Genomic DNA, 21,210 nt, shown 5'->3' with positions numbered 1-21,210 from the left:
TAAAGTAGGCTCAGTCAGCCAGGGTGAGGTATGCATGACACCATTTCACTTCTAGAATAATAACTGAATAAAGAGGAAAGTCACCACATACAAAAACACTCATTTGTAGTACTAAATTTACTAATTCTATGACAAGACCGGAGGCGGGCATTATGCTTAATCCTCTTTATTACTGCTTAACAACAGCATTTTAAATCTTTGTTTTCATCCTTTTTTTTTTATTTTTAAAACATTTTTTTAGCAGTTGAAAATGCCCAACTGGCATAAAAAACAAAACTTCAACCAAGAAAACATGATGACACCCAAAGGAGAGCAATGCAACTACGTATCCCATGACCCCCAGCAGCCCAGTAGTCCTCAGCCTCAGTCCTGTCCACCAATGAGGTCTCCCCTGCTTGTATAAGACTCCTTAGCCTTAGGTGCCTTCCTCTTCTTTTTTGCTGCTGACACAGCTAAGCACCCATTGCATATTACTTCCAAGTGTTGTATATATTTAAGGTAGAATATAGCTATTGTGGCGATTAATATGCGTTTAATATAAATACCTCTTGTATGTGTATTATGACAGGAAGCTCCGCGTGTAACTAGAGGCGCTGAAGTAATTGGTTTTGGTGACGAGCGAGTTTCGTTCCGGTTTCTCGCGAACATGCCTGCATTCAGTTAAGTACCGTCCCGCTAGCCATCTCGCTAGCTCTGGGGCACAGATTTGTTTAGGAACGCATTGAGGAGCGACTGAAGCCGCGAAAGGCCCCGCTCATATCTGGCATTCCGGACGCCTGACTGGGGCTGTGGCGCTCAGCGCCGACAGACTGCGCACGCTTGCGCATGCGCGATGGTCTCTTTTTCTAGTCTCTAATGGTCCCAGCGAGCAACAGAGTTAAACTCCACAGTGTCTATGCCTCTACGAACCTGAGACACAGTCTATCAAGACAAAAAGAAAAAAAAAAGAATATAATATAATCGAATTGCTGGAACGCTAGACCAAGCTGGTAAATCAACATTAAGGTCGATCTTGCAGACCTGTGGCTCTACAGTGACCTTTTTCCCTGTACTGGTGCATACTTCAGTCATGGCTAGTGACAGGGGAGAGGAATATTGGGAGGAATACAGCGAGGAGCAGGAGCTGCAAGAGGAGGAATTAGATCTATCACTCAGTTTCAAAAGAGTGCTAGGAGATTCCCTGGTAAGAGTCGCTGCTTAGGGGGTACAACCTGTTCAGGACAGACTCCAGGTCCTAGAGAAAATTTTGGGCATCAGAGATGGCTTACAAGATGACCCAGGTGAGGGTACCTCCACTAAGCCTCCGTAAGACACTTTTAGGGGGTGTAAAGTTGGCCGGAAGAGAAAGCACTCTTCTACCTCCCCGGGCTCTGATATGGGGAAGAGAAAAGCCCCAGGAGGCAGCTGATGCCTTTAATAGGCTTAAAGAGGCGTTTCTCGAAAAATCAGCAGTGCCCAGCCTCATACCTCCTAACCCAGGGGCGAAAGACATAAGGGATGCTCTATCATCATCCTCAGAGGAGTTTGAACAGGCAGAAGGTGCAGGAGGAGGATGACAAAAGTCTCAGTAGAGAGAGAGCATAAGGACACAAGGCAAGTTGGCCTGCGACAAGAAAGCAGCATAGTGGAGAGTACCCCTGAGGAGGAGGACATATCCGATATTTTCGAACCAGATACGATCAGACACTCTAGGTCCACGGAGTGGCCTCCAGCCCTGAGAGTAGCCATTTATATGGCCCAGAGCATTAGAAAACCATTGGAAAAGGAGACCAGATTTAGTCTCAGGGCGGAATGCCCCAGACCGGTGCTTAGCGGTAAGGTGGCGGATACCCCCGAACTAGACACAAAGATGTTCACTTTGTTACTAAAGCCGGGAAGGATGCCAGGAAAGGTATGGACCATGCAGGACGGTCCTGTCAAGACAAGCTACTGGACCTCACAGGGCCCATAGCGAAAATCATGGACCTGGCCAAGAGGGCCAAAGACACGGGAGAACCCGTAGATCCGTTTATTCTAGCTGGCTGGGCTCAACGGGCCGTGTGCCTGCTTGGGAACGCAAACACAGCTATCTCAGCCGAGAAAAGGAGATCAATGTTGTTGAAAATAGACAATAAAATAGGAGATCTGGCCTCCTACGAAGCGGGAGAGGGAGCTCAAGACCTGCTCTTTGAAGACACGTTTGCTAAAGAAATGAATAAATTTGTGGGAACATACACAGGGCTAGAAAAGGCGCAGGCTTCAATAAGGAAGGTTTTTCTGGGAGGTGTTTTTTCCGGGGTCGGTCCACATAGAGGCCGCTCGACCAGCCGTTTCAATTCAAACAGAAGGCCCCAGGGCCCGAGAGCCCAATAATGGGAGTCGGGCCAACAGGGAGCCTTCTTCAAGGACCGCAGAGGATACTTCAGGCATCAGAACATCACCACAGGTGAGAGTGCAGAGTGTCATACCCCCCCGGTGGAAGGGAGGACCTTGGCTTTAATGCACAATTGGAGTGAGCTTTCAGCAGATGAATGGGTGTTACAAACCGCTCAGGGTTATAATTTAGAATTCTTGCAGAGGCCCATACAGCAGAGCCCCCTGCTGCGCATGTACAGCTCGCAAGAAGCCATGTTATTAGACGCAGAGATTCAAGCGTTAGCACACAAGCAAGCCATAGAGAGAGCGCAACCATACTCAGCAGGTTTCTTGAGCAACATGTTTCTGGTCCACCGAAAAGGCAAGGTGCGACCGGTCATCAATTTGAAAGAACTGAACAGCTGGTTAGTGTACAGACATTTCAAGATGGAGGGAATCCATCTGTTAGCGGACCTTCTCAGGAAGGACGATTGGCTAGCGCGTCTAGATCTGAAGGACGCATATCTGACCATACCCATAGCACCGAAGTACCAGCAGTATCTACAGTTCCGGTGGAGGGAGCATGTATGTTAGTTCAAGTCCCTGCCATTCGGAATCGCCTCAGCGCTATGGGCCTTCACCAAGCTTTTGAGGCCAGTTGCGTCAGCTCTGAGAGACCAGGGGATTCGGATGATCATCTACCTAGACGACGCCCTGTTTATGGCAGAAGACACAGAGAGGTTGCAGAGACAGGTACACTGGGCAGCGTCCGTGATGTCAGGACTAGGTTTTCTAATCAATATGGAAAAATCGGCCCTAGCGCGATGAGAGAATAGATTTTCTAGGCTTCACGATAGATTTGAAGAGAGCCACGCTGGAGCTCCCGGCCCCCAAGATACGATCCATAAAGAAGGATCTGAGGACAGCTCTGAAGAGACCGGTTATATCGCTTCGGAATCTAGCGAGGATAGTGGGACTCCTAGCAGCCTCTATTCAGGCAATATTCCCAGATCTGTTACATTATCATTGAATACAATTGAATATAACATTGATACCCCTTCACCTACCTCCTCTCCCCTCCCCTCCCTCCTTCTTCCCTTCCTTTTGAGCAAATTGTTCCACATACTGTAATTCTAATTTGTTTCATGTTTGTAAATATGCTTATTTCATTACTGTATATTGTTGTTACTCTGTAAAGGGCTTTGGAGTAAAGCACTATATAAACTCAATAAACAAACATAAACATAAATATTATCGAGCCCTACAGAGGCTCAAGATCAAATACTTACAGAAGGGATGGAGATACCATCACCAGGTGCCTCTAGATGAGGACAGCAAGACAGAGATCCGCTAGTGGCTCCATATCATGGAAGCATGGAACGGCCAACCCATTTTCAGAGACCTGCCAGAGCTCACTATAGAGTCAGACGCCAGCAGGTCGGGCTGGGGAGACAAGTGCGGCCACGCAGAGACAGGAGGAAAATGGTGTCAGGAGGAACTGTAGTTGCACATCAACTGCCTAGAACTCCTCGCAGGGTCCTTTGCGGTCAGTTCCTCTGCCAAGGACTGAGCCCGATGTTGCATCCTCTTGCGGATGGACAACATTTCAGCGGTGAGGTATATCAACAAGCTGGGAGGCACGAAGCCCAAGAGGCTATTGGTACTAGCCAAGGATTTCTGGCACCCCTGCCTAGAGAGGGAGATATCGGTCAAAGCGGAGTATCTTCCGGGAATGAGGAATACAGTAGCAGAATGGAACTCCTGGTACCTAACATATTCGAGCGACTGGAGACTGCACAAGTCAGTCTTCAACAAATTACAGCAGAAATGGGGCCCTTTACATACAGATCTCTTTGCCCCGAGACTGAATACCCACTTGCCAAGATATTTCAGCTGGAGACTGGATCCAGGAGCGGCAGGGACAGATGCATTTCTGCACAGCTGGAAATATCACACACACTATGCCTTTTCCCCCCTTCACGATGCTGACGAGGGCACTAGCAAAAGGTGCCCAGGGACAAGGTGGAGCTGGTCAGTGACACCAGAGTGGAAATCACAAGCCTGCTTTCCAGTTCTGATGGAACTTTCCACAGATTTCCCCAAGAAGATCTCTCACCGAGCGGATCTCCTGTCCAATCAAGAAGGGGCCCACCATCCCCTGATTCAAGATCTGAAGCTGTCCCTCCTGGCCTGCAGAATTTCAGGCGCAGATGGTGCTTGCCAGGTCTTTCGGAGGAAGCTACAGAACTTACCAGAGTATCATGGGTTCCGTCCACAATTGGGAGCTATAATTCCGCTTGGCAGGCCTGGGAACTGTGGTGCAGGAGGAGGAGTATTTCTCCCATTTCAGCTCTTATAGTCCAGGTCATAAATTATCTAGCATCCCTGACTGCAGGAGGAAAAGCTTTTAGAACAGTGGGTGTGTATAGATCGCCCATCTCGGCCGGACACAAACTAGTAGATGGAGTCGCGGTAGGTGAGCACCCTGCAGTGGCAAGGCTCCTTAAGGGAGTCAAAGTGAGCAGGTCCCCATTGCCTAGGTACTCGTCCCTCTGGGTTGTCAACAGGATCCTACAGTTATTCGAGCAATGGCCATGAAATGACCTTTCGTCAGGGAAACAAATATCCGGGAATTTAGCTACTTTACTCTGCTTGGTATCATGCAGAAGAGCGTCGGACGTTAAAGACCTAGAGATCGACAGAAAAATCTTCTATCCAGAAGGCGTAGCGTTTAATGTCGCGCAGTGTACTAAGTCCAATTCTAGAGTTATTACATACCCTTACTACCTTGATACCAGCAAGCTCTGCGTAGCCCAGTGCATAAAGTCCTATGAAGCAGCGACAGCAGCGAAATGTAACTCAGCTATTTTTTTTAATTTTTTATTTTTAATTTATTTATAAGATTTACACAAAGATAAACAAGCAAATCAATTAATACATATAAAACAAAGCATTTAAGTACACGCAGAATACAATTTACAAATAACCATCAAAGAACTATTTGATAGCACGTAGAAACCCTTATAAGGCAGTAGCTCCAGCCACTATAGCAAGATGGGTGAAGGAGGTGATGGAGCTAGAGGGAATAGACATTTCTGTCTTTGGAGCCCACTTGGCCAGAGGAGCTATGGCCTCCAGAGCTTTTGCAGCAGGAGCTCTGCTGCAGGAGATCATGAGGGCAGCAAGCCCGGTAATCTTAGAAAGAAAACCGCAGCTTTTATAAATACAACAAAGTTGTATTGATATTTGCAGTGCTTGTTTAAGAAAAAAGAAATAAGCACTTACCTACATGCAGCCTTCCTGCCTGCATTCTCTGCAATAATGAAGCAAAAGCCACCCAGTGGTAGCTTTTGTTTATTACAGTTGGATGGCTTTTGCTTCATTAGTGCTGCAAGGGCAGAGCTTAACAGAAGCACAGGAGGCTCATCCATTTAACAAAATTGATGCATCTTAGTGCTTGACATTTTTGAGTTTGAGCCTCATTTGCTCAAAACTTTACATTGGGACTTTGTTTAAAAATATTTTTTTATATATTTTTGATTATGGGCCATCTTTTTAGCCAATAATATTTTAGAGTGAACTATCCCTTTAAATAAAGATGTTAATTGGTGTCAGTCAATACAAACCGGGCTGCAAAACAAACTTCTGGGCATCAGAAAGGATATTCTTCTTAAAAAAGAGGCTCTTGTCGCACCCTTGGTTAGTAGTCACCCCAACCCCTATTCTCGTAGGTTATTGATACCCCAATTCAAAGCCATGTTCTCCTGCACCTTTGAAGTCCATTTGCAAGTTCATCAATGCTTCATTGAGAGGAGGTAAAGTCCCGGACGATTTAAAACAAGCCGGGGTTGCTCCTATCCTGAAGAAACCAGGGCTAGGGACAGATAACCCACTTAACTTTCGTCCTATAACAATTACACAATTTATATTAAAAATACTTGACCGAGTCGCCTATATGCAGATCTCTCAGCATCTGAACGAATCCTTATCAGTCTGGCTTCAGAAAAGGTTTTGTCTGGAGACCTCACTACTTGACTTAAAGTCCAGACTTTTAGGACATATTGACAAAGGTTTTTCCTCCCTCCTAGTCTCTCTAGACCTTTCAGCCGCGTTCAATTTGGTTGAACATTCCATTTTGGTGTCTAGATTAACTGAGGTGGCCAACTTTTCTCCAGCTGCAGCGCTTTGGATCTCCTCATTCTTGGACAATAGGCGCAGAGGCCTCACACATTAAAGTGATTTTTGGGGTGCCACAGGGGGCGAGTACTCCCCTTCTCCCCCCTGCCTCTACAATATTTTTAAGGTTCCCTTATGCTGACGACACCCGGTGTGTCGTCCCACTGACAGACATTCACTCACACGATGAGCGGGAACTCAATACAGTTTTCTCTCTCATTGAGAATTGCATGATCGACAATAATCTCGCCCTAAATAGAGGAAAAACAGAGCTGATTGTTGGTAGCTCCACTGCACTAGCCAAACTAGACCCTACATCTACCTCTTTTAGGCTGGGCGATGGTACTCTAACCCCTCTTCCCAAGTTAAAAAATACTGGGGGTAGTTCTGGATCAGACTTTGTACATGAGAGCCCAAGTGAGTAGAATTGTTTCATCTTCCTTATACTAAATTAAACTCTTGTTGCATCTTAGGCCGTATATCTCTAAGGCGAATATTGAAATTATAGCCCGAGCATTATCAGGGCAAAAATCAATTTTTGCAGCCGGCTCTTGGTCGGTCTAAGTAAGGCTTATTCTAACAGACTCCAAGTTGTTCAGAATGGAGCAGTCAGAGTGGTAGTCTGCCTATCCCGCCGTGATCATGTCTCAAATGCCAGACGCTCCTCGCACTGGCTCCCCGTGGTGGCACAAACCAAGTTTAGAATACTGGTCCTCACGCTTAAATGTAGACTAGGCTACATTCTGGATAAAACTAACGGCAGGACCCTCCGATCAAGTGGTCAGAACTTTCTGTTCCTCCCTCGATGCAGAACGAAAAAGGCAGAACAGGGCGCTTTCTTCATTGCTGCACCCAGGCTTTGGAATTTGCTACCGCCGGCATTAAGAAGTCAGTCCTCCATGGTGGCCTTCAAGAACGGCTTGAAAACCTTTCTATTCTCCTGATCTGGTACCCCGGTCTTACTCTAAGCAGCCCATCTAGTTGCTTTGGTATCTTCTATGTTGTATGTCCTGTCCTCGTTCGCACCCTAATGCCCTAGGGTCTAAGGCTGCAAATTACAAATATATTTAAGTAAAGTAAAGTAAAAGAAAGTAAGGATTTCAGAACCTCTCGTCTCACCCTCCGCCCCTTCATTGCGATAATAATAATAATAATAATAATAATAATAATAATAATAATAATATAGCGCTACAAATTGTCAGGCTTCTGACCGCTGCTCATCATTACCCACAGTGTTTGGCGATCAGAACCAACAGTTGGATATGCTGCATTGGAAGCAATACAAATAAGCATAGGTGTTCCCTTGACTCCTAAGCAGGGCTGGACTGGGAACTAAAAGAGTCCCTGGAAATAATTACTGGGGACCAAAAGAGGCCCTGGAAATAAAGCTCAAAGTGGCCCTGTATGACACCTTTTCAGCAATCCCAATGCTTTTCCTATGAGAAAATTTGGAAATACCCCAGAAAAGAGGCCCAGGATGCAGAGGCCCACGGGGAAATCTCCAGAGTTCCCTATGGGCCAGTCCACCCCTGCTCCTAAGCACCATCATCCTTGCTGGCCTTAAGAGCAACATAGTCTACGAAGAGAGATCGAGCAAATGGATACAATGGGCCTCAATACAACCTTTGCGGAGTAGGTTAACGGGCGCCGCTAATGGAGGCAGACCGATTAAACCCATTCCGCAAGATTACGAGGTTCCCTCGCGGGACCTTACCGGGTCCCGCGAGGAGACCAAGGAGCTAACAACGGCCCGGTCGTAATCGGCCCATTGTTAGCTCTCTGCATCCATTCCCATTGAGCCCCATGGGGGCTCAAATGGGCATGGGGAAGGTCCGGGCCCGGGTTCCCTGAAGGAGGAATTACCGGCCCCCCAAACACAGAATGGCCCGGTAATTCCCTATTCAGGGAACCCGGACCCGGAACCAGTTTTGGTGGCAGCCAAAGTCGTAATGAGGCCCAATATGTTTTTAAAGAAGCAGCCATGGGGAAGAAATATATGCTAAAGTAGAGATGAGAGACACAGATCCGTAGCTGTATAAAATAGGTACACATGCCACAGTGGTATAATAGAGCTCATATTGGCATTTTTACGGAATACATAAATGCTCAAACATAGAAACAAGAGACAAATTGAAAGCACAGAGAAAGGTAAACATAGCATGGATAGTGACCACAGATTAAAAACTGCCAGAAAGGTGCATGTATTTGAACACAAACTGGGATTAGAAGAAGGCCATTTTCAAGTGTTGTTGCCATTAGTGTGCAAAGAAACAAATTACTTTGTGGTGTGCAGTATATCAATGGTCATTATTATTCTACGTGAAGCAACACTAAAGCTAGTTAAATAATAAGCAAGGTGTTTTCAAAGAGTGTTACTGAAAAACAAATTACTAGGATAGGCTGACGATTTTTAAACATTTAGATTGTATCAATGTGGACGAGTTGGGCACCGCAAGATTAAATAGGTTGCCCAGGATCATGCACTTTGGTTAAGAGGTGAAGCTGGAATTTGGGCTCAAACTGCAATTTCTGCACTTCACCACACTGTCTCTCAGTTCTTGCTACATCAAGGTACAATTATATGACCATGCAATAAAAATGAAAGTCTATTGTGTAGACCGGTCTTGGAAAGCACACAACCTAACATGACCGTATTCAAAAATAACTTTACTGAAACATTATACAAAAGCAGAACGACTGTAGCTTCATCTCCTCCATCATCACGAGAAATACAAAAGTACCTAAATACTAATTGATGTAAGCCTAAAAAAACTAATCAAAATCTCATCTGGGTTTTACTATAAGCTTTAAATACATCAATTGAACAGACTTGTGGATTGTTATTCTTGATATTCAGACGAACACTTGAATCTCTACAAAAAACAACTTGTTTTGTGTCAAATAAGTACACCTGAAAATAAGCTAGTCACAGGTCTGACATTTAATCGTCTCTTCTATCTACAACTCCTTCCACTCAAACGGTCTACATGAAAGGAAAGAGCAGGTAATGTGGCAATCCAACACCGAATTTGAGAACGAAACGTTATCACAAAGACAGCACAGTACTAAATTAAAGTAAGAGAATTTGCTTAAAATAATACTATTGGTGGCAAAGCGGAGCTATGCGCCTCGACATTTTAGTTCCCCAGTCTCTAATTTTACTTCTTAATCAAAACAACCAACTAACACTTAATGCTCTTCATTGGGAGGCTGCCAGTTTTTAAAACCCTTTTTAGGAGGAACCAAGCTCTAGAGTAGCGCTTATTGAAGTTTTATAACTAGCAGTACCAGGTGTGTTTTTTTGTAGCACAGAAGGTGTTACTATCACCAAAGTATGTATACATTAATGTTTATCAACCTCAGAGAGCAGAACGGCTAAGTCAACCTATCCATAATTTGGTACTGTCATCAAGCATATCTCTGATCCGAGTGTTTAACACAATGAGCTATCTTCTGAAACATAGCAGCACTAAAATGTATTGTCGTGCATTTCAACTTTTGCTGTCGTACCAGACCAATATATTCCCCACATAAATCTGTTAAACAATGCAAAATTTGTGCTAAAAGTGAGACCACAAACTGTATATACTACAGTGAATACAGAACACATTACAAAATGAATTACATTACAACCTAATCCAGCAGCAGGCCCAACCACAGCAGCACACTATACAATACTGTGACAAGCGTTATTTATGTTTTGTATAAAAATAGGCATTGAATCTTTGGAAACAGTCAGCAATGCGGTGTTCCCTCCCAATGTTGGGACCTTTTATCCTTTCATAAAGACATATGTATTCTCTCTGTCGCCTCTGCTGTGCATCACATCCACCTACCACTTCCCATTCAAGCTTTGGTGCATTGCTGCTATGGCTCCCAGATTGCAGCACCAGAACTAATCCCCCAATCCCACTACCCCCATCGCCCTCACCTGTTAATTCTTTGGGCAACACCTTGCATGTGCCTGTTCAACCAACTCTCACGAGTGCAATCGTTTATCTCTGTACATAATCCTTCCTGACCCGCTTTGCACAGAGGCTTCTTCCTTTCAAAATGGCCGATACAAACACTCCGAATGTAAAGGTCCATTCCTTGGTGATACCTCTGAAGTCACTTCCCTCATCAAAAATCTCTCAGACACCCTATATTCCATTCAGGCACCACTCTTGAATTGCAATTTCTTAAAACAGTCTTTTTCATTTGGGAAGTCAGCTTTACATTTAATGTCTTTATGAAACCCTTTGATTCGGCTCCTTGCCAAACAAGCTAAACTCTGCAAGTTAGCCTGCGTCTTTGTAGCATCTGTAGCTATGACGTATGGTTGTACCGAAGAAAATATTCTTGGCATTACATTCATTTTCATTCACTGAAGGTGCCAAAACCATGAGATTTACAAATGCTAACCTCTACTGAGGTGTTCCATGTGATAATATCCCCGCAAAAATGTCGCCATACAAGAATGGCGCCTTTTGTTTGTGGCGATATTACCACATGGAACCTGTGGGGGACACCCCCACAACCCCTGCTCCTATTCACCCCATAAATAATGTTGCCTATGCCATTTCCCGGCAACTATATGTATGGCGACATTATTTATGGGGATGATATTACCAGATACCTACTCAGGTCCGTTAGAATACTTTGCAACAGCTTGGGAAATCTTTTTTCTGTGTAGTGATGTGTGCTACTTAATCGACTTTTAAGTCCATTTAAAGGGAACTTGTACTCAGGGCCGTAAGTGGGCTGGGGCCAGGCCCCGGTACTCTCCAAAAGGGCTCCCAAGCCGGGGCCCTAACGGGGCCCACCCCCGACTAGCCCCAGTCACGCTGACACCTGAGGCAGCCTGTGTAGCCTAAGCGCTGCGGTTACACCGGCTGCCTGCAGGTGTCAGCACTTCGTATTAGAAAAAAAAGGCATTGGGCCTCATTACGAGTCCGGCGGTAGCCGTGCCGGAAAAACCGGCAGGCTGGCGCCGGACCCGAAATACCATTCCGCCTCCTTGATTGCCGGAATCACCCGGTGACCCGCTAATTCCGTAAATCCCCATTCCCATGAGGAAGGGGACAATGGACACACTGGTTCTGTCTATGACAGAGCCAGTGTTTCCATTTCCTCCTGCAGGCGGGTGGCGTTACTCCTGCCAGGTCAGACCTGTCGGGAGTGACACCTCCTGCCTTCAGAACTCAGAATCAGCCGGTCCGGAAACAATGATGGCGGCGGATTTACCGCCACCGTTCTTTCCGGAACGGCAGGGTCATAATGAGGCCCATTGTCTTTTCTTTTTTCTAAACCTAAGTGTTAACACCTGCAAGCAGCCTGTGTAACCATGCAATGCTCCGGCTAAACAGGCTGCTTGTTGTCTCTGTCCTCAGAAACAGGTGGATGGCTGGAGTAAATAGTCATCACGCAGCATGAAGCACCTTGGCTTCAGGCTGCATGATGACTTTACTCGAAAACAAAAGGAGAGCTGGGCAGCCCAGCCCTCCTCCTGTTTCTGAGAGTCATCAGCAGCAGACAGCCCTTTCATTCAAGGAGCCTGTGGTTAAAGTGGGGCACCAGGCGGTTCCTTGAATGAAAGGGCTACCTGCTGCGTGTGAGTTTGGGCACCCTGGTGTCACACCATTGGTGCACCCAGCCCCTCCTTTTGTTTAAAAGGAGGGGCTGGGTGCATCAAAGGTAATAATGCCAGTGCGCCCCATCTCTACTAATGTTACCAGACACCGCCAACCCTGCCCCATCATGCAGGGGAGGGTGCTCTCCTTACGGGGTCTGGCCTAAGTACGGGTGTACTTAGATCACACTCCCTAAGGGGAGCCCTCCCTCGATTTCTACTCCCACTTAAAGCACTGCTTGCACTGTTGCTCTGTCTGCCCATACTCAATTAAATATGAATGGAGTAATTCTCTATCAATGGCTCTATCAAACAGGTTACACATGGATCTGAGGGGATAGTACTAGGACAGCAGTCAACGTACAAAGGTTTCAATGGTTCTACTCAAATTGTATTCCCTATAGCAACTGGTTTGTCTCGACATCCAGTGTTGTGGTTTTCATGCAGGGGGCAAACAGTAGCAGGCAAGAAACAACCACGGCAGATTCCTCTTAAGCCACATTTTGTCTGAATTAAAAAAATGCACCTGGCTGTGTGAAGGAGGATTAACTTAACTAGTCATGAGGACTTTGGAGAACATGTCTCCTGACAGCCATCTTCCTAATGAATGTGGAAACATAGGCCCTTTCAGCATCAACGGCTAGTCTTTCCTCCATTGGCCTTGGCCACAAGTTGGACTCTTAGTATAAAGGTATTCCCACAAATCTAGAAGGGTCGGGATGCATTCACTATAAGAACCAGAGATTGACCGGTTATAATGGTGTGCGTTTCGAGACCTATCAAAGTAAAGAACAAGTTACTTCTTACCTTGTAACGTTCTTTCGACGGGATGTTCCTCCGACGTATTCCTCATCTTAGATATCTCCTTCCAGCTCTGCTGGCCTCGGAAAATTTTTCTCTCTACAGGGCGCTGCGCGTCGACGTCCTTCGAGTCGATGTCCCTCGACAGCCGCCGTCTCAACGCCGACGTCATCCTGGCTATAAAGGCTGCGCGCAGCGCCCGTTGCTCAGTTCCGTTTGGTAGCCCACAAATATACTTTCTGGACTAAACTAATCACTCTGAAGGAGCGTAAGCTGCAACAAGGGAAGTAGAACTGCGGGGATGGATGGGAGGGTCGATGAGGAATACGTCAGAGGAACATCCCGTCGAAAGAACGTCACAAGGTAAGAAGTAACTTGTTCTTCGAAGGGATTGTGTCCTCCGACGTATTCCTCATCTTAGATATGCTCCCATAGCAGTATTCTATTATTGGAGGAGGGAGTACTGACTTCATGCTGTCTTCTATTGATGAATAGAATGCAGTACAGCCCTTCCAAACCTAGTCTCTTGACTGGAGGAGGAATCCAAATTGTAAAATCGTGTAAAGGTATGGACAGACGACCATGTAGCGGCCGCACAGATGTCTTTAACCGGCACACCTCTTTTGAGGGCCGATGAAGCTGCAATACCTCTGGTCGAATGAGCCCTAAGGTTTTGAGGGGGCTCTTTTCCTGCCAATTTATAACATTCCAGAATGGCTAGGATGATCCATCTGGAAATGGTCTGCTTAGTTATTGGTAACCCCAACTTGTGACCTGTGTAACCTACAAACAGCTGGTCTGCCTGTCTTATCCTGGCTAGTCTACTGATGTAAAAACATAAAGCCCTTCTAGGGTCTAGCCTGTGTAACCTCTCTTCCTCTTTCCCCGGGTGAGGAGGAGGATAGAAAGATGGTAGGGTAATCTTCTGAGTGATATGGAATTCAAAAACCACCTTTGGGAGGAAATTAGGCTTCACTTGCAGGACAACTTTGTCTTTGTGAAAGATAGTGTGAGGGGGTTTACAAGAAAGAGCTTGTAATTCGCTCACCCTTCTAGCAGATGTAAGTGCTATTAATAAAACAGTTTTAAGGGTAAGGAATCTTAACGAACAAGAATGGAGTGGTTCGAAAGGTGTGCCCATCAGGAAAGTTAGGACTTAGTTTAAATCCCATAGGGGAACTTGGAATGGTCTTGGGGGATAAACATTGGTTAACCCCTCAAGAAATTGTATTACCAAGGGTAACTTGAAATAGGATGGTTCTTCCGCAGTGCGCTTAAAGATGGATAGCGCTGCGAGATAGCCCTTAATGGTGCCAACTTGAAGCCCTGAATTTCCCAAATATAGTAGGAAGGACACAACCATTGGTGTACCACATGAAAAAGGGTCGATATTCTGTTCTCTACACCAGCTGCAAAATCTGTTCCAACGGCAGCGGTATAAAGACTTAGTTGCTGGCCTCCTTGCCGAAAGCAACACCTCCATAACATCATCAGGGAGGTCCCAATCCTTGTACCTCAGCCTTTCAGAAGCCAAGCGTGAAGGTTGAGGGTTGAGGGTTTTGATGTCTGGATGGAGAACCTGACCTCCCTTCTGTGAGAGTAGGTTCTCTCTGAGTGGAAGTCGAATTGGAGGGCAGATGGGCAAGTCTAGAAGGTCCGGTTACCACGTTCTCCTGGCCCAATCCGGGGCAATTAGGATCATGGTTCTCCGGAATCTTCTGTACCTCCTGATCATTTGAGGAATGACAGGGACCGGTGGGAACGCGTACAGAAGCGGAAACTCCCAGTCCACTATGAACGTGTCTCCTAGAGCTCCTCTCGGGGGAAATTCCCTTGAGCAGAACAGGTCGCATTTCCTGTTGAGGCTGGTGGCGAACAGATCTACCCGAGGGGTTCCCCAAAGGGCGAAGATCTCTTGAAGGACTTCCTGAGCTAGCTCCCACTCGTGGGAGACTGTGCTCTGCCTGCTCAGAACGTCTGCTGTCAAGTTCTTCTCTCCGGCTAGGTGAACTGCCGATCGAGAGATTCCTTCTTGGATTGCCCAAAACCAGAGCTGCATCGACTCTCTGCACAGGGGTAGTGATCCTACGCCTCCTCTTTTGTTGAGGTAATGCATGGCCACCGTGTTGTCCGTCATTATCAGGACGTTCTTCCCTTGTACAGCTGGCAGGAACGCCTTCAGCGCAAGTCTGATGGCTCTCAGCTTTAACAGGTTGATATGTAGTCTGGACTCCGATGGAGACCAACGACCGCTGATGGTCAAGTCGTTGGCGTGGGCTCCCCACCCCGTGAGGCATCCGTGACTACTGTTATCTCCGGCCAGGGTTGCCAAAACTGTTCTCCTTTCAGAATGTTCTCCTGACAGGCCCACCACTGAAGGTCTCGAGCTACTCTGTCGGGAACCTGAAGAAGATCTGTCATTCTCCCTGAGAATTGTGACCACTGAGTCCTCAGTGCCCACTGGAGGGATCTCATTCTCAGGCGAGCCTCTGGCACTAGGAAAATGCAGGATGCCATGAGGCCTAGCAACCTCAAAAAGTCGAAGGCTGGGAGACGTTGGGCATGTTGGAACTTGGTAACCATCTGTAGAATATCTTGAGCCCTCACCTCTGGTGGCGAGGCTTTTCCCAGGGAAGTGTCCAGGATCGCTCCTATGAACTGGTGTCTCTGCGATGGTATCATTTGTGACTTCTTTAAATTGAGGGAGAAGCCCAGTCTGTGAAGGAAGTGGCACACGTGATTTAGCTGGATCGGAGCTTGTTCCGAAGAAACAGCCCTGATCAACCAATCGTCCCGGTAGGGGTAGACGTGAATCCCTTCCCTCCTTAGACTTGCCGCCACTACCGACATTAACTTGGTGAAGACCCTCGGGGCGGAGGTCAGCCCAAATGGCAGCACTCGAAATTGATAGTGAGAGTTGCCAATTGCGAACCTCAGGTATTTCCTGTGTTTGAGATGGATAGGCACATGGAAATAAGCGTCCTGAAGGTCCAGAGATACCAACCAGTCCTGGAACTGAAGGGCCTGGAGGATCTGAGAAAGAGTGACCATCTTGAATTTGTCTTTCCTGAGGAATTTGTTCAATTCTCGCAAGTCCAAGATGGGTCTCAGTCCTCCGTCTTTCTTTGGAATGATAAAGTAAGGGGAATACCAGCCCTTGTTTCTCTCCGCCACAGGTACCGGTTCTTGCCACCTTTCTCTAGCAGGTCTAAAATTTCCTGCAAGAGGAGCGGATCAGGAGCTTTCTGAGAGCTTATCCCCGGTGGATGACTCTGAGGTATACGTAGGAAAGGTAGGCAGTAACCTTGGGCAACTGTTTCCAATGCCCAAGCATCTGACGTGATAGCCTGCCATACCGCCAGATGTTGAGTCAACCTGCCTCCTACAGGTGTCCTGCGAGGGAAGTCCTCAGAGTGGTTTTGGGGTGGCTGATGCAGATGCCGATGGTAAAGGTGCACCTGCTGTTGCTGCGGCTTTTGAATATCTACCTCGTTCACCTCGGGTAGTTCTTCTTTGTCCCCTTTGAGCCGGTCGTCCTCTACCTCTTCCGAATGCGGAGTAGAAGCGAAAGGACTTGCCCCTCGCAGAGGTTCCTGTGGGACGAAAAGGTGTCTGACGGATTGCAGCTCCTAGGGATTTTGCTGCTGCTTTTGAAGTTTGCAGTTTCTCTAAACTGTCATCCGCCTTTTTCCCGAACAAAGAAGAGCCATCGAATGGCATGTTCAAGAACCTGGCTTGCACATCTGGGGCAAAACCAGACTTTCTCAACCAAGCAAATCTCCTGGTTGATGTACTTGCCGCCATTGCTCTGCTGATACTGTCAGCCGAATCAATGCCCGTCTGGAGGGATTCGCACATAGCGTCTTTACCGTCCTGTATAATATTCAGGAACGCATCCCTTTCTTCTCCCTCCGGGATGCAGTCAGCCGCTGTAGAAGCACACTCCCAAAGTGTATGGCTGAATCTAGCAAGGGTGCAAGTAGCATTAACAGATTTTAATGCCATGCTACATGCTGAAAAGACTTTCTTTGCCATAGCATCATATTTTTTATCGTCCCTGTCCTGTGGGACGGTAGGATAAGCCGTCTTGACATCGGTAGAGAATGCTGCCTGTACCACCAGACTTTCTGGGGATGGGTGTTTAGACAAAAACTCTGGGTCCGTAGAGGATACCCTATACTTTGTAGACAGTTTTTTATTTACTGCTGGTACGACATCTGGGGTTTCCCAGTTTGTCATGATCTTCCTCTGAAGAGCTTTATGAAAAGGCACCACAGGATCCTCCTGTGGGCCTTTGTCAAGAATATCCGTGAGGTCATCTTGTTGGAAAGATTGTGAAGGTGCAGACCACCCCATAAACTCTGTGATGCTGGCCATTAAGGCTCTATAGGGGGTTTCAGCATGTTTCCCCGGGTCTGGCCTAGCAAACTCCACCTCAGGGGAGGTGTCTAACCCACTTGCCTCATGTAAGGAATCATGAAGATCCTTTAACCTGCGTGCTTCAGAGGAAAATACCTCTCTAATTGGGGTTACAGGACCCTGCAACTCAAATGTGTCTTCCTGTTCAGACAATTCACCCTCTTCCAATATGGAGGACATAGTTCTCAATTGTTCTGAACTCATAAAGGGTGTAAACCCCATTTCCAAGGCCGAGGGTGCCGAACTTGTCATAATCGGCCTCGAAAACATAAATGTCGTCGACGCCGACGGCTTCGAGCGTGGCGTCGAAAACAAAGGCGGAGGCCGCGAAGACCTCGACAGAATTGGGATTCTACTCGACAATCTCGAAGCCATCGACGTCGAGGACCTGGGGATAGACACTGGGTGTGTCGTAACCGTGACTTTTCTTGGCGTCGACACCGGTGTCGACGCTGGCGTCGGGTCGACAGACTCGTGTGCCGAAGGTCCCTTCGACAACGGCGTCGAAGACATCGACCTCGACGGAACTTTCGTCTACGGCGTCGACAGAACCTTCGAGGAAGGTTTGGAGGTCATAGTCCTGCTCGAGGGTTCGTGACGCGCTCGAAAGGTTTCTTTCGCCGGGTACTGCGACTCGCGGCGTTTTTGACCTTCGGGTCTTTCGACCAGAGCATCGCTCTCGGCAGTCTTCGAGGGGGTAAAGGCCGCTTTCTCGAAGACGCTCATCATATTTTTGCAGAATTCCTCCCATTCAGCCCGGGAACTATATTTCGTGGGGCACAGGATTCTCTTTGGCGAAACAGAGGAAGAGGAAGACGGAGAAGGGGGATCTTCGACGTCTCTTCTTCGAATGCTTCGATCTCGAGGAGTGATGAGACCCACTCCGAGATCTGGAGCGCGAATGGTGACGAGGAGACGAATGTCTCGACTTCATCGACGAAGAAGAAGCTTTAAAAGTCTTACCTTTCTCTAGCTTCCCCCTACGCTCCTTCAGGGCCTTAGCTGTCATGGACATACAGTCCTCGCACTCCGAACAATGGTGTTCAGCTCCCAAACACCACAGACAAACTCTGTGAGGGTCAGTCAACGACATCTTTTTCCCACAATCTCGGCATTTTTTGAAGCCGGATCGAGGAGTTGTCAGTTCCGACGAAGAAGCCATCGAGTATGGTATCGAATAACTTGAGGTAGATAGGTTTAACTTGACAAAACTGAGCAACGGTATTCCGAGGCACTGAGTACGCGCGGAAAAACGGAACCGAGCAACGGGCGCTGCGCGCGGCCTTTACAGCCAGGATGACGTCAGCGTCGATACGGCGGCTGTCGAGGGACATCGACTCGAAGGACGTCGACGCGCAGCGCCCTCTAGAGAGAAACATTTTCCGAGGCCAGCAGAGCTGGAAGGAGATATCTAAGATGAGGAATACGTCGGAGGACACAATCCCTTCGAAATGAATATTTCATGGGGACCTTTGCAAATTTAGGAGTAATCAAGAGACTGACCTAAGCCAACAAGTTGATTAGCATTATAGATGTTCTAAGAGTAAAATTACGAAGGAGGAATCTAATTTGAATGGAAATGTTTCGCGAAAAGGCCCAGAAAATCCATCAAGACAGAAAACGTGGTTCACCACCGACCTCCCTGCCTTATATACACAAAAAAGGGTCGCCGAAGCTGCTTGGCAGAAGGACCCTACCACCACAAACAAAGCATGTTTCTTAAAACACTGCATCAAAATACAAGCAAAGTATTCACATTGCCAAAGCCACCATTTACAACAATAAAATCACCAATGCCACGTCTAGTGCACAAGAATCTTTTGTAATCCTTAGAGAGTTAGAAACTCCCATTGCTCCTCCTTCACTAGAGCTAAAAGACAATACCTGGTGTGGCATTGTCCAAGATACTTTCACTGGGAAAAATCAAGCAGCTCCAAACGGAGATTACCACTAAGGGCTCCTGCACGACAGTAGCCCCACCACAATTGCCGCCAGCCAGCACACCTACAAACACACCCCTCTTCTACTTCCAACCCATTTCCACCCATGACATGGCCACGGTAATCAAGGGTCTCTAGCCCTCCCAATGCAAAGGGGACATCTGCCCAGCATCCCTCGTAGAATGCTATGCCAAACATCTGCGTCCTCTAATCGTGGCCATCACCAACTCCTACTTTGCCTCTTGCACTGTCCCCACTGCCCTCAAGATATCCTGGATCTCCCTGTTGGTACAAAACGTACTCTAGACCCAAATATCCCCACTATCAGCCTATAATTACCGTCCCCTTCCTTCTGAAAATTATAGACCGAGCAGCTTATCTCCAAATTCGAGACTTCCTCGAATTCTACCACATTCTAGGAACCAGACAATCTGGTTTCCACCCCAGGACATGGAACCGGGACAGCCCTTCTGGACCTAAAAAAACAATTTGACAACACAATTGACACTGGAATGCTCTCCCTCCTACTCCTACTAGCTCTATCGGCAGCCTTCGACCACCAGACAATTTGCCACCACCTCTGCACGCTTCTCACAGGATGCTGAAACATGCATCTCGTCCTTCCGATCCGACAGAACTGTAGAAAAGTAAGTGCCTTGAACACATCTGTCAGGTTCCATTAGTCTGCTTTATTCCATGTTGCACACAGTCCCTTTAAGATGACAAGTATGAACACGCTGGCTCCCACCACCCAGGGCAGGAGCTCTCCAACTGACCTACTGTGGAACCTTCACTCAAGCATTCCAGCACTCACAACTACACATCCTCTCAGACACACCAACATTCTCACATGCATTCCCAATCACCTGCATTCAGACCAGGCACAATACAACAAGAACCTCAAGAGCCTTCGAAGGCAACACAGGGGCTGCACACACCCATCTCCTGTGGTGTTCTCCAAGCCTCCTTTGATCGCCCACCCTCTACAACCTTTACACAAAACCCTTTTTCGACCTCCTCAACACCATCGGCATATCATACACAAACTACGCTGATGACACACAAATTCTCATCCTCTGTCTGGCAACCATGCTCAAGACACTATGAAGGTAAACACCATTTACAAAATGACCAAACCCGCCTCGCCAAACTTGATGACTCATTTAAATCATTCATCATCGAAGGCCAAGAAATCCAGGTTGCTGCAGCTGTGAAAACACTCGGTGTATACATGGATGCCTCCCTTAACATGACATGGCAGACAACCCACATCATCTCAATGCCAGCCAAAGCTTATCTACCCGTGTAAACCGATCCTTTCCATGGAAAATGGTCTTACTGTCACCCAAATACTCATTGGCTCAAAGCCGGGCTATTGTAGCGCTCTACTCTGTGGCACTTCAGGAAAAACATAATACAAGTCGCAAAAAACAATGTCCTACTGGGTGCCCTGGACATGAGTAAGCATGCCTACATTTCTGATGCCAGGAGAACCGTTCACTGGCTGCCTATCAGAGAGTGAGTCAAATTCAAGCCTCTCTCCATCACCCACCGCCGCCTATCCAACCACGCACCAACTTACCTCAACAAAGAAATGTAAAAGACCAGCTTCTATGTTGTCCCAGCGATCGGCCTACAAACATTGCATGACGATATCAAGATATAACCGAGAAAGGACAGGTGGCTCCAGGTTCCCAGTATGCCCAGCAAGCCTTTGGAACAACCTCCCCTTACAAATGCGGGATGAACCATCCAACCCGCTGTTCAGAAAGAAACTTAAAAAACATCTTTTCAACTAACTCTTGCACTGTTTTTCCCCCCTGCACCATACTTACGTTACTAGCGCCTAAATGTTCACGGGCCGTGCGCGCTTCTATAAATGTATAAAATTAATAAATGACTTATTACTATTACAAACTTTGATGGTTT

The 21,210-nt window shown here is 47.0% G+C and overlaps 1 protein-coding gene across 3 annotated transcripts in view; it reads right to left on the bottom strand.

Annotated features, from left to right (window-relative positions):
* EPN3 (epsin 3) overlaps positions 1-21,210 on the bottom strand; it is a 472,738-nt gene that overhangs the window by 317,277 nt on the left and 134,251 nt on the right. The window lies entirely within an intron of this gene.

Source organism: Ambystoma mexicanum, chromosome 3q, assembly GCF_040938575.1.
Source record: "Ambystoma mexicanum isolate Mex_15411 chromosome 3q, UKY_AmexF1_1, whole genome shotgun sequence".
In the NCBI taxonomy this organism is placed as follows: domain Eukaryota; kingdom Metazoa; phylum Chordata; class Amphibia; order Caudata; family Ambystomatidae; genus Ambystoma; species Ambystoma mexicanum.
Note: the sequence above shows the minus strand (reverse complement) of the source record. Positions and strands in the feature narration are given on the sequence as shown.